This window comes from Ylistrum balloti, unplaced genomic scaffold (genome assembly GCF_031769215.1).
Source record: "Ylistrum balloti isolate Yb309-2 unplaced genomic scaffold, AGI_CSIRO_Ybal_v1 Utg371524, whole genome shotgun sequence".
NCBI classification, from domain to species: domain Eukaryota; kingdom Metazoa; phylum Mollusca; class Bivalvia; order Pectinida; family Pectinidae; genus Ylistrum; species Ylistrum balloti.
Window position 1 is genome coordinate 21,640 of NW_026782786.1, and position 16,136 is coordinate 37,775.

Sequence of the window (16,136 nt, forward strand, 5' to 3'; positions counted from 1 at the left end):
TCCCCCCACCTCCCATAACATGGCTTAAATCTTTCGTCTGTTGAAATGTGTTACGTATATGTTGTTGCTACTCAAAAGGAATATATACTCTGTACAAGTTCATTATGAAATTGAATATGTAGAAAAACAGGCATCTATATATTGCACGTTTTGAAAATCTTGTGCGGCCCCCAACTCAATATCACAATACATTTTTTCAAGGAGATAGCAGAACCTGTAATTGTATTTCAAAAAGTCATGGAGTACCAAATACATGTTTCTAATGTATCTTAGATATATCAAACTGTGTAGCACATCCATCATCTTTAATTTGTCGCACTGCACTGAGTCCAAGCATAAAACCGTCATTTCTCTCCTCATTAAATAAATTATATTGCTGACTTGAAGGCTTTCTACAATATTTAAACACAGAAAAGATTATTAAAAGTTATTTTTCCCCTTTTTTCTTTTTTTCTTTCACTCAGAATATTACCAGTTTGAGATACAATTTATTATTTGTGAATATTCAGACAAAATATTCCCTTTCTTTTGATCAAGGTACTCTGCGGGTGATAACATGATACCATATATTCTGTGCACTGGAGAGGAAAATTGTCCCAATGCTACTAAGAAGGCTGCCTTTGGGTCTGAACCTATAGCAGCGAGCACCTTTGCCTGGGGCACTGATGGAAGTGTGACCACTTTCCCAGATCGTGCCTACGCCATCAAATTTTACACCAGTCCTAGTAAGTTCCTATAATCATGATTTTTTATAATTCCATATCTCGGTCTTAAATAATACAACAACTTAGATGGTCCATATTTGTGATGGTAGTGATATTAATCTTTGTATATGTTTTTCTCTCAACTATAAATGTTGCTTGCATGTCTTTGATGGAACTTTAAATAGGCAGAAGTAGGGTGATCAGATCCTTCGAACAGATGACAATGCCAAACCACACAGAGACCTAGAATGTGTCAATAAGTTAATCCTCTGTATCACGTGACATGTTTTGGTGATTTGAAGACTCATCTGTTGATAAGAGACAGTTAAAGTCAAACTTTTTTCTCGACTTTGGGAAAACGTTTATTATCATGTGTTTTAAAAACTAATACAGCGCTTTCAGATCTGTAAATTTATTTTCCCATCAGCCGCATATAGTTTTGTTAGATGTCTAATATCATCACATCCTGTTAAGTTGTCCGATCGAAGATACTGATGGTTCCTGAACTATGGCCCACTGTATATATCAAAAAGTTAAAATAATATCATAACAGTAACTCCACATTTTATAATTGAACATTGCCATCTTTCGATTTTTTGACGAGGATTTTCCACTAATTTGGTAACCAGTTCATTTTAGTAAGTTTGTATATAAAGAAATATAGTACATACTTGAATAGTTCGCTGTCAGTATTGAGTATTGCCAAAAAAGGGATAATATGAAAAGTGTCACCACATTAAGTTTCTCACTCATTCGTAATGAGAGCTTTTAACTGCCGAAAAAAACGTTTTGTGTCCTATATGACTGGTGCCATATCGATCATACTACCAGTTGACTAAAAAACCTGTAGCCATGGTGAATGTCTATCAGCTTCAGCGCGTGTCCTCTTGAGTTTGTAAAGACATGGCCATCAATGTAAAAAACAGGTGTAATGTGTGCATAAATAAAACAAAAGCTGGAATCAGAACAGACAGAGTCAGGCCCTCTGCATTTCATCAAAACTCACCCATTGTTCTAAAACTATTAACACTTCTCTATACGAATTTAGTATTACATACAGTTTAAGCTAAACAATGCAACAGAATTTAGTCGCTTGAATTTTTGAACACGAAATACATAATGGCAAACAACATGAGAGATACACTCAGCTGATGATAGTTTTTGCAACGTAATTTGCATACAGTCCTTTACAGAGTTTTATTATATTAAGCAAGTTTCTTCTCCTTGTTTTCATATATATTACTTCATCACTTGTGTGTTATCTGTTCTGTATTTCACATCCTGTAGATACTGCGCCCTACGTTAATCAGACGGAATTTGATACCTTTGTGAAAGATCACGAGCCCCCAGGCACCTGGGCTATTGATTACTCCATATTCACAGATGAGCTTGGCGACCCTCTCACTCACAGTATGTCTCATCCAGAGAACTACTTTGAGTTGAATTCCACGTTCGACCCAGGTAATCAGCAGTTGTGTACCTTAAGCAAGATATCTAAACGACAAACGCTTACTTAACTCAAGTTGTAACATTGTCAGTCGAAAAGGCTGTAAAAAATTTGAATGATCAAAAGTGTATCACGAAGGCAGTATATATTCGACATCATTTCATCTTTGAATACTACTATATGACGTGAAGAAGACTATGTTATCTGCCATGCATGAATGACCATATTTAACGAAGATACTACTATATGTATGATGTGAAGAAGACTATGTTATCTTCCACTCATGAACATGGTAAATCTAACTTAACATTGATAAATCTGGTTAAAATTTTTAAAGAATGACTTACACAGATAACCTTGTACAGTTTAACCGTTGTCTGAGAGAGCTGGAATCTCCTTCTTAATTAACCTTACCTGTCACATGGTACAGCACACTCAGCTGACAAGTCCCCCAGTGGGAACTGGAGAGGACACAAGTTTTATCTTGTGTTGTTTGTCCTCCCTCCTGTCCTTCCACCACACTACTTACCACAGGAATTCTATACTTGGGATATGGGTTCAACTTTTTGAGATAGTGCTTTGTATATCATAAGCAGGCTTCATTTTGTCCTCAGCCTACATTAAAGAAAAAGCTTGGATTGTCCCTATCTGCTACACTTCATCTTACAAGAGAATCATACTTAAAGAGAAGGTCAATGTGACCTACATTTTGACCTTTCATTGAGTATCTTCCATAAAGAAGAATATGCTTACCCTTCTTGAACACAGGGTTTATTTTCATTGTACCTCTTTCAAAGAATTTGTGTCAAATCCATTCATATGTTGCTCTCAAAGCAGAGTTTGGTATATACTGACATTCATGATAGGTCCTATGTGATTCTCTATGTTGTATCTTCTTTTGTTTAATATAAATTATGACCATATGTCACTGACTTTCTATCTGTTACAGTTCAGCTTTCCCTAACTACCTCTATAATGTCACTGACTTTCTATCTGTTACAGTTCAGCTTTCCCTAACTACCTCTATAATGTCACTGATATTCTATCTGTTACAGTCCGGCTTTTCCTAACTACCTCTATAATGTCACTGATATTCTATCTGTTACAGTCCGGCTTTTCCTAACTACCTCTATAATGTCACTGATATTCTATCTGTTACAGTCCGGCTTTTCCTAACTACCTCTATAATGTCACTGACTATCTATCTGTTACAGTCCGGCTTTTCCTAACTACCTCTATAATGTCACTGATATTCTATCTGTTACAGTCCGGCTTTTCCTAACTACCTCTATAATGTCACTGATATTCTATCTGTTACAGTCCGGCTTTTCCTAACTACCTCTATAATGTCACTGACTTTCTATCTGTTACAGTCCGGCTTTTCCTAACTACCTCTATAATGTCACTGACTTTCTATCTGTTACAGTTCAGCTTTCCCTAACTACCTCTATAATGTCACTGATATTCTATCTGTTACAGTCCGGCTTTTCCTAACTACCTCTATAATGTCACTGATATTCTATCTGTTACAGTTCGGCTTTTCCTAACTACCTCTATAATGTCACTGACATTCTATCTGTTACAGTCCGGCTTTTCCTAACTACCTCTATAATGTCACTGACATTCTATCTGTTACAGTCCGGCTTTTCCTAACTACCTCTATAATGTCACTGATATTCTATCTGTTACAGTCCGGCTTTTCCTAACTACCTCTATAATGTCACTGACTTTCTATCTGTTACAGTCCGGCTTTTCCTAACTACCTCTATAATGTCACTGATATTCTATCTGTTACAGTCCGGCTTTTCCTAACTACCTCTATAATGTCACTGATATTCTATCTGTTACAGTCCGGCTTTTCCTAACTACCTCTATAATGTCACTGATATTCTATCTGTTACAGTCCGGCTTTTCCTACAAGTAAAACGGATACTTCCTAAGCAGTATAACGTCTACTCCATAGTGATGACCTCTACTGACACATGTGGTGAATCAGTATCAACCACGTATTCCATCACTACCTACAACGCGGTAAATATTGTGTTTAAGTCACCATTGTATGACATTGTTGTAACCTTTACCAATGTCAGTGTTGTATTATGACTACATGTGCCAATCGGATGAGGTAAATTCAGCTTACCAGGTGGTGTGTTAGGTTTGTTCTATCTGTATACCCTTCGCTTTGAGGGATTGATAGTGAATATGTGCACTGTTTCTGTAAAAAGCTGTCATAACCTTAATTCTCAGCTGTGATGAATGCTGCAAAGATGTAGATTCATGTTCTGAAAAGTGTTTTATATATAATCAAAAGTCTGTTGAAAGTCAGCATCATATTTGAATTTTTGCAACAGCTGTAAAGATATAAATGTACCCAGTTTGTTGATTTAGTGCTCTGAGTTCTTTCATTGTTGACAGCCTCCGGTGTACCTCAACCTACCCACTAGTATGGAGTTGATGGAGGACATGACTGGAGCACAATTATTGTGGCAAATTGATGTTATGGATCCGTCAAACAATGACTCCATTTGTTGTACGCTAGCACAAGTCTCACCAGCTTCTTCCAATTTTGAAATGATATTTACGAATAATTGTAAGTTTACGCTACGCATTTGCTTCACCGAAAAATTTTAATTCTTAAAAGATGTTTCCTTCAAACCCCAATAAAGAAAGACATGCTGTGTAGAGGTAATTATTATAGAATGATAAGTTAAAATATAAATACATTATCACGGTGTTTGCTAAGTTCTATAATTTCAATTTTCCTTTTGTGAATTTTCCATTTCTGGATAGCATTATTCCTGTGTTCCCAATGACTTGTTCACATTATGATGAGTTTTGTACAAGATGTAATGATATTACAGTTTCTTCTTTTGAAAGGAATCAGTAAATCAATGTCAATGTTTTTAAAATTTATTTTTATATGCCCGTCGAAAGACAGACGTATTATGGTATGGCGCTGTCCGTCCGTCCATCCGGCGTTCGTTGTAAACTTTTATTTGTCCAGAGATCTCCTCCTACATTTTTCAGCCGAAATTTATGAAACTTGGTAGGCTTAATCACCATGATTTGAAATTGTGTTTTCCTGAATAAGGTTTTGATTAGATGATTTGAATAAGAGTTGTGCCCCTTTGTGTATTTCACTATAGAAATTTTGTCCGGAGATCTCCTCCTACATTTTTCAGCCGATCTTTATGAAAGTTTGTATGCTTAATCACCACGATATGAAATATAAAAATCTTGTCTGAATATTTCCTTTAACCGATGTTTATGAACCCTTGCAGGTTTAATCTCTATAACATGATTTTATTTTTCTGAATGGAGTAGATGATATATACAGAACCATTCCAAAAGTATTCAATCACTCGATATTTTTACAATAAATTTGAGTGAATATGTGATCATGTGATGAATAGGATCTTATATTCGTTTCTATCTGATGTGAGATTTATGAAATTTGTGTCAAATTTTTCATTTTACCTCGTCAAAGGCTCTGTAAAATAAAAACGTCTTAGGATCGTTTCATAAATTCCTCCTACTTTTTTGATTTTGGTGGTGGACACCAAGATCCATTCATAGTTCTCTATTACCAAATTTTAACCAACATTTTGCTAGTCACATGTACACTTACAATGAGACTCATTAAATGGGCCTCTAATTAGTCCCCCACCACTTCTATCAAAGTACACCAGGTGGAGGACTGTAATTCTTGAATTATCTTCTTTGTTTTGGATATTCACGGGCATATTTTGTTCCGCTTTGCGGTACTCTTGTTGAAGTTGTTGATATGGCTTTTGCTGCATATTCTGTTAGTTTTTTCCACACAACTGTGATACGTGATTTGTGTGTTTTTTGTGTGTTTTTTTTAGTTTCTTTTCTTTCCATATTTTTTCCCTGTAAGAACAAACAATATCAGATTTTGAATTCTATTTCTTTTCCAAAACTAATGATATGATGAGGCTATCTCCTGAAAAGGGAGAGATTTTTTCAATATTTGATCATCACTATGAATATTTTTTTACTTCTATTTGACACTGCAAAAAGAAACATACAACTTTGATGCCAGATCTTAAGGTTTATTATAATATCTAAATAGATTGATAATTATAGATATCATTGTATTAATTAGGTCATTGCTACCTATTTATACCAAATGATATTTCATCCCAATACTTTAACAGTTCACTGATAATGTATTCTTGAGTATTTGAACATTTTGGTGTTTCATGCTATTGTAATATGGCATTTTGGAGAACTTTCGGCAACAGGTGACCAATTTAAAGAGTTTCTATTTTATATCAATTTTTCACAATTCTGTTTCCAAGAATTAACATTATTCACAAATAGTTTGGTAAAGGTGAGACGTTTGTTTCCAGCTTACAACATATATACGACAAGCAGTCTAGTGTTTAATTACAAAGAGATCAGTGACTTTTACAAGCTACGAGTGTGTTGTTCTGACGATACAGGAACCTCGATGAGTTTTATCGACATTGACATCATAGATGTGGTAATTGAGGAAGCCTACATCCCACCAGGTATGTGTATAGGAACTTTTGAATGAGTTAACAAACAAATGATTACAAACTTGTGGTCAATGTATATCTCGTATTGCCCTTACACAATTGTGATTACATCTACCTCAAGAAATATTTCAGACCACAACTCGTGCATTTTCATCAAGTTTTAAACAATTTACTTTTCTAAGTAATGATCATTTCTTATACAACAGGTAGTATTAATTACAGCTGTTCTTTAAACAAAGCAGTTTATAATCCACACTGAATGGTGATTCTTGCACCCGTGGAACTTATAACGCTCAAAACGTAGCTTTTAGTAGTTGTTTTAAAAAAAATTTTGATAATTTATTTTTACTTTATTTCTATCAATTTATTGCTATGAACCTGTCAGTTACCTTTTATGGTTTGTAATAAATTAAAACCTTTCCCTGTATTTCTTAAAAGGTTAGTTTTATGTATTAGACTGTTATCATATGTAATGTTTCACTACTTGCTGCATCATGACAGCCCAATTCATATCGTAAACCAAACACACATAGGTACAAATCAGCTCAATTGACTTGGCTATCTTTCCACAGTTATGAAGAAAACAAGCTAAACTTAAGGCTGGTGATTTTTGTAATATTTGAAAATAACTAACCCTATGACAGGAAATGCCATATACAACAACCGCTTTTCATAGCAAATATAAAGAGATAAATATTTGAAAATTATGAGAAAACTGAGAAAGGAGAAGAAAAAATGTTTTTTATTTCACTTAACCTGGCGAAGCAATAGTTAGATGTTACATTAAAATCTGTGTAAAGAAAAGATTGCATAAGGCTCCTCACATACGAAAAATGACAATGTGATATTAAATTATTTTATTAAAGTCAGTTTTATTCACTTGAGTCATTTTTTGGACAAATCCTCTCATTTATATGGAAGTTTGATATATAGCTCTTCGCTTACATAATCAGCATTATGTTCTCGTCTTTCAGGTTGGTTTTTCAATGCAGTTGTGTGTAGCGTCATTCCCATGGCTATCACACTATTTATCGCGTGTGGGATTCTGTTTGCTACAATGTTCCTGAATCCAGAACTACATTATGTAATTATCTATGATGACTAAGAGGTGGTGATATCAGTAGATAATTACGGTAGGAACCTTGATATTGTCTACACGTTCTAATGTCTAGTTAGGTAAACAAAGCTGAAACAGCACATGCGGAAACCTGAGGACTCCATAATTGATTGTTTACACAATCCACCTGTAAACTTGACTTCGTTAGAATGAAGGCAGCAAATTCATTTTTCAAAATGTTCCACAAGTAATGATATTACCGCAATAAAATGATACCGGGGTTAATTCTGTTAGACATGATTGAGTACAATGTGTTAACGATCAGGTGAAAGTCTTTCTACGTTGGATCATGATAATTTATTCGGAACCACAAACATTGAATTAATTGTTGATAAAAACAAATGTACATGTGTCAAAAGTGTTCTGAGGACTTGTTGCTGTAAACATAACATTGAGAGATGTCATTATCTGACTGATATTCCATGCTTTGCAAAATTTGAAATATGCCAAAATTGCTATGTATGTGTACAACGTCTTGTTTAACTATTTCAATGGAGTGTTGCAATGAAAGGATGTCAATCATAGTACCAACCAATACATTTTTAGTACATGTGATGCATCCCGTTTAAATACTGGTGATTCTACGGCTTGTCTGATAGGAAGTTTATTGGGAAAAAGATTACTTTTTCTGCTATTGGTGTCTCCATAGATACCTATCATCATATTACCTAACCTGTTGGTGTCTCCATAGATACCCATCATCATATTGCCTTACCTGTTGGTGTCTCCATAGATACCCATCATCATATTGCCTTACCTGTTGGTGTCTCCATAGATACCCATCATCATATTGCCTTACCTGTTGGTGTCTCCATAGATACCCATCATCATATTGCCTTACCTGTTGGTGTCTCCATAGATACCCATCATCATATTGCCTTACCTGTTGGTGTCTCCATAGATACCCATCATCATATTACCTTACCTGTTGGTGTCTTCCCTGATACCCATCATCATATTACCTTACCTGTTGGTGTCTCCATAGATACCCATCATCATATTGCCTTACCTGTTGGTGTCTCCATATATACCAATCATCATATTACCTTACCTGTTGGTGTGTCCATAGATTACCATCATAATATTACCTTACCTGTTGGTGTCTCCATAGATACCTGTCATCATATTGCCTTACCTGTTGGTGTCGTTACTGATACCTATCATCATATGACCTTACCTGTTGGTGTCTTCCCTGATACCCATCATCATATTACCTTACCTGTTGGTGTCTCCATAGATACCCACATCATATTACCTTACCTGTTGGTGTCTCTATAGATACCCATCATTATATTACCTAACCAGTTGGTGTCTCCATAGATACCCATCATCATATTACCTAACCAGTTGGTGTCTTCCCTGATACCCATCATCATATTACCTTACCTGTTGGTGTCTCCATAGATACCCATCATTGTATTACCTTACCTGTTGGTGTCTTCATACATACCCATCATCATATAACCTAACCTGTTGATGTCTTCCCTGATACCCGTCCTCATATGATCCTATCTGTTGGTGTCTCCCTAGATACCTGTCCTCAATTTACCCAATCTGTTGGTGTCTCCCTTGTTCTCTGTCCTTATATGGCCCCGGAAGTTGGAGAAATCCATCCTCCTATCACCAACACCTCCAACATACCCTCCTTATATAACCCTGACTGTTGGTATCCCCCCAATATACCCTCCGTATATACCCCTGACTGTAGGTATCCCCCCAATATACCCTCCTTATATAACCCTGACTGTAGGTATCCCCCCAATATACCCTCCTTATATAACCCTGATTGTAGGTATCCCCCAATATACCCTCCTTATATAACCCTGACTGTTGGTATCCCCCCAATATACCCTCCTTATATAACCCTGACTGTTGGTATCCCCCCAATATACCCTCCGTATATAACCCTGACTGTAGGTATCCCCCCAATATACCCTCCTTATATAACCCTGACTGTAGGTATCCCCCCAACATACCCTCCTTATATAACCCTGACTGTTGGTATCCCCCCCCAATATACCCTCCTTATATAACCCTGACTGTAAGTATCCCCCAATATACCCTCCTTATATAACCCTGACTGTTGGTATCCCCCCAACATACCCTCCTTATATAACCCTGACTGTAGGTATCCCCCCAATATACCCTCCTTATATAACTCTGACTGTTGGAGTCCCCCAATATACCCTCCTTATATAACCCTGACTGTAGGTATCCCCCCAATATACCCTCCTTATATAACCCTGACTGTAGGTATCCCCCCAATATACCCTCCTTATATAACCCTGACTGTAGGTATCCCCCAACATACCCTCCTTATATAACCCTGGCTGTTGGTATCCCCCAATATAACCTCCTTATATAACCCTGACTGTTGGTATCCCCCCAATATACCCTCCTTATATAACCCTGACTGTTGGTATCCCGCCAATATACCCTCCTTATATAACCCTGGCTGTTGGTATCCCCCCAATATACCCTCCTTATATAACCCTGACTGTTGGTATCCCCCTAATATACCCTCCTTATATAACCCTGACTGTAAGTATCCCCCCAATATACCCTCCTTATATAATCCTGACTGTTGATATCCCCCCAATATACCCTCCTTATATAACCCTGACTGTTGGTATCCCCCCAATATACCCTTCTTATATAACCTTGACTGTTGGTATCCCCCCCAATATACACTCCTTATATAACCCTGACTGTTGGTATCCCCCCAATATACCCTCCTTATATAACCCTGACTGTTGGTATCCCCCCAATATACCCTCCTTATATAACCCTGACTGTTGGTATCCCCCCAATATATCCTCCTTATATAACCCTGACTGTTGGTATCCCCCCCAATATACCCTCCTTATATAACCCTGACTGTTGGAGTCCCCCAATATACCTCCTTATATAACCCTGACTGTTGGTATCCCCCCAATATACCCTCCTTATATAACCCTGACTGTTGGTATCCCCCCCAATATACACTCCTTATATAACCCTGACTGTTGGTATCCCCCCAATATACCCTCCTTATATAACCCTGACTGTTGGTATCCCCCCAATATATCCTTCTTATATAACCCTGACTGTTGGTATCCCCCCAATATATCCTTCTTATATAACCCTGACTGTTGGTATCCCCCCCAATATACCCTCCTTATATAACCCTGACTGTTGGAGTCCCCCAATATACCTCCTTATATAACCCTGACTGTTGGTATCCCCCCAATATACCCTCCTTATATAACCCTGACTGTTGGTATCCCCCCCAATATACACTCCTTATATAAACCTGGCTGTTGGTATCCCCCCAATATACCCTCCTTATATAACCCTGACTGTTGGTATCCCCCCAATATACCCTCCTTATATAACCCTGACTGTTGGTATACCCCCAATATACCCTCCTTATATAACCCTGACTGTTGGTATCCCCCAATATACCCTCCTTATATAACCCTGGCTGTAGGTATCCCCCCAATATACCCTCCTTATATAACCCTGACTGTTGGAGTCCCCCAATATACCCTCCTTATATAACCCTGGCTGCTGGTATCCCCCCAATATACCCTCCTTATATAACCCTGACTGTTGGTATCCCCCCAATATACCCTCCTTATATAACCCTGGCTGTTGGTATCCCCCCAATATATCCTTCTTATATAACACTGACTGTTGGAGTCCCCCTCCCTATGGTTTGATGTCCATGTTGTTTTCACCTGTTACCTGATATGCCATTTCAACCTTAACGCCATTCTTATTATCCCATATTACATCAAAAGCACGTCGCTGTTATTACCATGTTTTTTACTTCACAAATAAAAGCGGTATTTTCGTTTCTGTTTGGTTTGCAATCAAAGAAACACGTGGAATTATTTCCTCTTTAGTTTATCGGCAAAGCCGCAATCTTTATAGAAATGATTAATATTCATGTCGAAATCCAAATTGTTTTGCTATGTCATTTTTTATGTTTGTAATTTGTTGATTAAAACTTGAATTAATTTTGTGTGTGATTGTTTCATCGTATATTTGAAATTTGTTAACAGTACATAAAGGGTTCACAAAAAATCCCGATTACATTCACACAGCATTCCATGTTTTCACGTCATTGGACCTCTCTATCTGTTCTCTTTTATATCTATTTCGACCAATTAAGATTTTTCTCAGTCGCCACCAAGGTTGCAGACATCAAGCCCATAGTATCACTGACGAGTCTTAGAAGGACGAATCAGCTATATCACACAGTTTAAAGTATCATTTGTGTATCTTACTAAAACATTTTGTGTTTATTTTTTATAGAATTTTCTTAAGTTGACATCCCGAAAACGACGTTTTCTCTCCATAAAATCGCACATTGTATAAAGATATATTGTGGGTTAAGTACCATAGGTTGTATTATTCATATATTTCCACTTTAAAGACAAAACGAGGGCGTTTTAGCCCAAATGAACCATTTGGATTCAACATCAACCGTCTTCAACAAAATCTACTTACGTAATATACTCGGAACAAATCCTCCATACTATAGGTAACCAAACACGACAAATGCCGTAGAAGAAGAGAGTATTTTTCAATTGTGACGATCGTAAAACTTTCCTCTTCGTAAACCTGTGTGTGTATCGGACTATGAAGTGTAAATTTTCTTCGTCGCTATCCGTCATGCAAATTCTGATATTGGGCTAAAGCTCTTGTCGAATCGTGACCAAATTGAAGGAGGCGTTTACATACATAAGATAAGCGTAACTGGGATATAGCTATGACGGCTGTCGTCAATGAAGCAGAAGACGCTAACCCTTGCGGAACAACTTGTCTTTTTACCTGTTGGTTGAAATCTTTCTTTGTTCTTAATTTGCCCTCGCTTGAATTCCTAACCTATAACTTGTCGTTATATCTAGGTGATTTAATGAGACTGTTGGATAGCTTTGGAATCTAATTCCTACAAATAGTTTATCCCTTGGTTTTTACATACCTCTGTCTTTGTCCTTCATTTCAAATTATTTTACAAGGCAACATCATGCGATTTAGCATATATGCAAAAGCCATTAACAAGAACAAGTTTGAAGACGGTGCAAATCCCGATTCCATGTTAGCTCGATTTCATTTAAATTGGCAGACGATTTTTAAGAGAGAAATCGTCAGCAAATAGTCTGACAAAGGTTTGAATGGGAAAAGCTAAGTCATCGATATAAAACAGGAACAAAATTCAACGTCGGTTGTTGTCTGAGAGTGAATTAACATTCAAAAGAGCATTTGACATCGCATATTCGATGGAATTAGCGAAGAAAAAGGTAATAGATCTTCAACAATCTACTAGTTCAAAGGAACAAGTCAACGAGTTGCAGTCTTCGCGAAACTCAAACACAATAAACAGTTCAACAAGGGACATCAAAGTTGTGGAAGTACTGACAGACATGACAAACCATGTTGGCGGTGTGGAGGGAAGCATAAATCTCACACATGCAGGTTAAAGGACTATGAATGTTACAAGTGTGGTCTAAAGGGACACATTAGGGATAAGTGCCCCGACAAGGAGGGGGATAAGTCCGGCAAGCTGAATAAAAGGCAAAGTGGTCAGTACAGCAAACAGCCTTCCAAGGTCCACATGATGGAGGATTCTGAGGACGAGATGTACATGATGTATCACATCAATCATTTTGGGGGATGAAGAAAACCCTACCATGTCAAACTTCAAATACAGGGTAAGAATGTTGACATGGAAATCGATACAGGCGCTGGAATTTCAGTGTTGAGTGAAACAACATTTCGCGAGTTATCTGAGGATACTGGACTCGCACTCAAACCCACCCACAAGTTACGCACATACACAGGGGCAAGTGTGCCTACTTTAGGCTACTGCATACTCACATTGTCTTATCGTAACTTTACGAGAGAAATGTCGATTGTAGTAGCCAAGGGTAACGGTCCGAATATATGGGACGCGACTGGCTCGGGAAAATAAAGTTGAACTGGGATGAGATATTCAAGGTCGGTGAGGATCATGAACTCAGTGCTTGATAAGCATAAGGCAGTCTTTGCAGAAGGACTGGGTAAAGTGAAAAACTTTAAAGCAAAGATCTATGTGGATCAGAACGAGAAACCGCGTTATTTCAAGGCAAGACCATTTTCCTACGGGTTGCGGGAAAAGATTGAAACGGAACTGGATAGACTGGTGCAGGAAGGCACCATTGAGCCTGTTGAAATGTCAGAGTGGGCGACGCCTATCGTACCCATTGTCAAGTCGGATTCTACCATTCGTATCTGTGGTGATTACAAAGTTACGGTCAATCAAGTGAGTAAGTTGGACAACTACCCAATCTCTAAGACTGAGGATTTGTATGCTAGTCTTGGAGGTGGAGCTTTTTACTCGAAACTGGATTTAAGCCAGGCTTCTCAGCAGTTAGAGTTGGACGCTGAGTCGAAACCCTACACAACAATCAATACCCATAAAGGTCTGTTTTGCTGTAATCGTCTACCGTATGGGATTTCGTCAGCTCCCGGAATTTTCCAGAGGACGATGGAAAATATCCTCCAAGGTGTGCAGCAAGTGGAGAATGTTGGTATACACTTGAAAAAGAGTAAATGCTTTTTCATGAAGGAAGAAGTTGAGTATTTGGGATCACTGGATCACTGGAGAGGGCATGCAACCGATTGAGGTCAAGGTTAGAGCCATCAAGGACGCTCCTGCACCCAGGAACGTGAAAGAACTTCAAGCTTTCCTTGGTATGCTTAACTATTATGCGTGCTATTTACCCAACATAAGCACAGTGCCTGCACCACTTCACACATTGTTAGCCAAGGAGACTGACTGGAAGTGGGGAACACGCGAAGAAAATGAGTTCGTCAAGGACAAGAAACTTTTACAGTCTGATACGGTGTTCATGCTGAAGAAGAAGCTAGTGTTGTCGTGTGATGCTTCTCCTTAGGACTATGGCATCTGCGCGTATCCAGAGGTGGGCGCTTCTACTCGCGGCATACGAGTATGACTTAATCTACCGTCCGGGAACATTGAATGCAAACGCCGATGGGCTTAGTCGATTACCTCTGAGTGAAACTGTGGATGAGGTGCCAGTTTAACTCTTAACGCTTAACTCTACGCCCGTAACCGTTGAGCAAGTGCAAACCTGGACAAAAGAGGACCCTACGTTACAGGAAGTTATCGGCTGGGTGTACAGCGGTTGGGGAGAGAAGTGTCCGAATGAACGGATGAAACCCTATCACAACCGGAGACATGAACTGAATCTGTATGAGGATGTTCTACTGTGGAGAAATCGCGTAGTAATCCCTACATTTGGACGAGAATCTTTGCTCGAAGCCCTTCATGAAGGTCCCGCAGGCATCGTCAAGATGAAAAGTTTAGCTCGAGGGTACGTCTGGTGGCCAGGCATTGACGCTGAAATTGAGGAACGAGTGAAGTGTTGTAAGTCGTGTCAACTACAGGCTTCCATTACGGCCATGGTCACGCGTACATGTGGACTACGCAGGTCCATTTCTGGGTCACATGTACCTGGTCGTCATTTACGCATACAGTAAGTGGGTGGAGATTTTGGTTACAAACTCATCCACATCGGCAATCACTATCGAAAGACTGGGGTACGTGTTCGCGCAACATGGATTGCCAGAAATGTTAGTGTCGGACAAAGGTCCGTGCTTCGTGAGTGAGGAATTCAGTGTTTTTATGTCAGAGAATGGCATAAAACATGTAGGGACATCACCACACCACCCGCTTCAAATGGACTGGCAGAACAACAGAACACAGAGGGTAGTCTGGATAAAAAAAAACTTTGTCGTTATCTCCAAGCCTACCGGTCAACCCCTCAAACAACAACTGGATTGTCTCTTGTTCAACCGTAGAGTCAGGACAAAACTTGGGACTTAGTTCGTCCTAAAATTCGCGAGCGTGTACAGCAACAACAGCTGTTGCAGAAGAAACAACATGATCAACACGCGAAGGAACGTCAGTTCGCTGAGGGAGATTCCATATTCGCGAAGAACGTCTATGCTGGACCTAAGTGGAAATCGGGTGAAATCGTGTCGCGAAATGGACCCGTGTCCTATATCATAAAGGGGGGAAATGGAACAGTGGCTAGACGCCATGTAGACCACTTAAGGCAGAGACATTGCCTCCCTGTGAAAGACGTCGACCCTGACATTTTATGACACCATACCTATCTCTGTACCTGTATCTGTACCGGTTACTGAGCCCAACGACTCAGTTGGTAAACCAAAGCCTGCAGGTAACACATCGACACCTGTACCATTTACAAAATCGTCGGTTAGTCCAGGAGAACCTTCAAGGAGACCCCAAAGACCATGTAAACCACCATCGTACTTGAAGGAGTATGTTC

At 38.6% G+C, this 16,136-nt stretch overlaps 1 pseudogene; it reads left to right on the forward strand.

Moving 5' to 3' along the window:
• The first annotated feature begins 2,116 nt into the window (after nt 1-2,116).
• LOC132562822 (uncharacterized protein K02A2.6-like) lies at nt 2,117-15,948 on the forward strand (annotated as a pseudogene).
• The last annotated feature ends 188 nt before the right edge of the window (nt 15,949-16,136 follow it).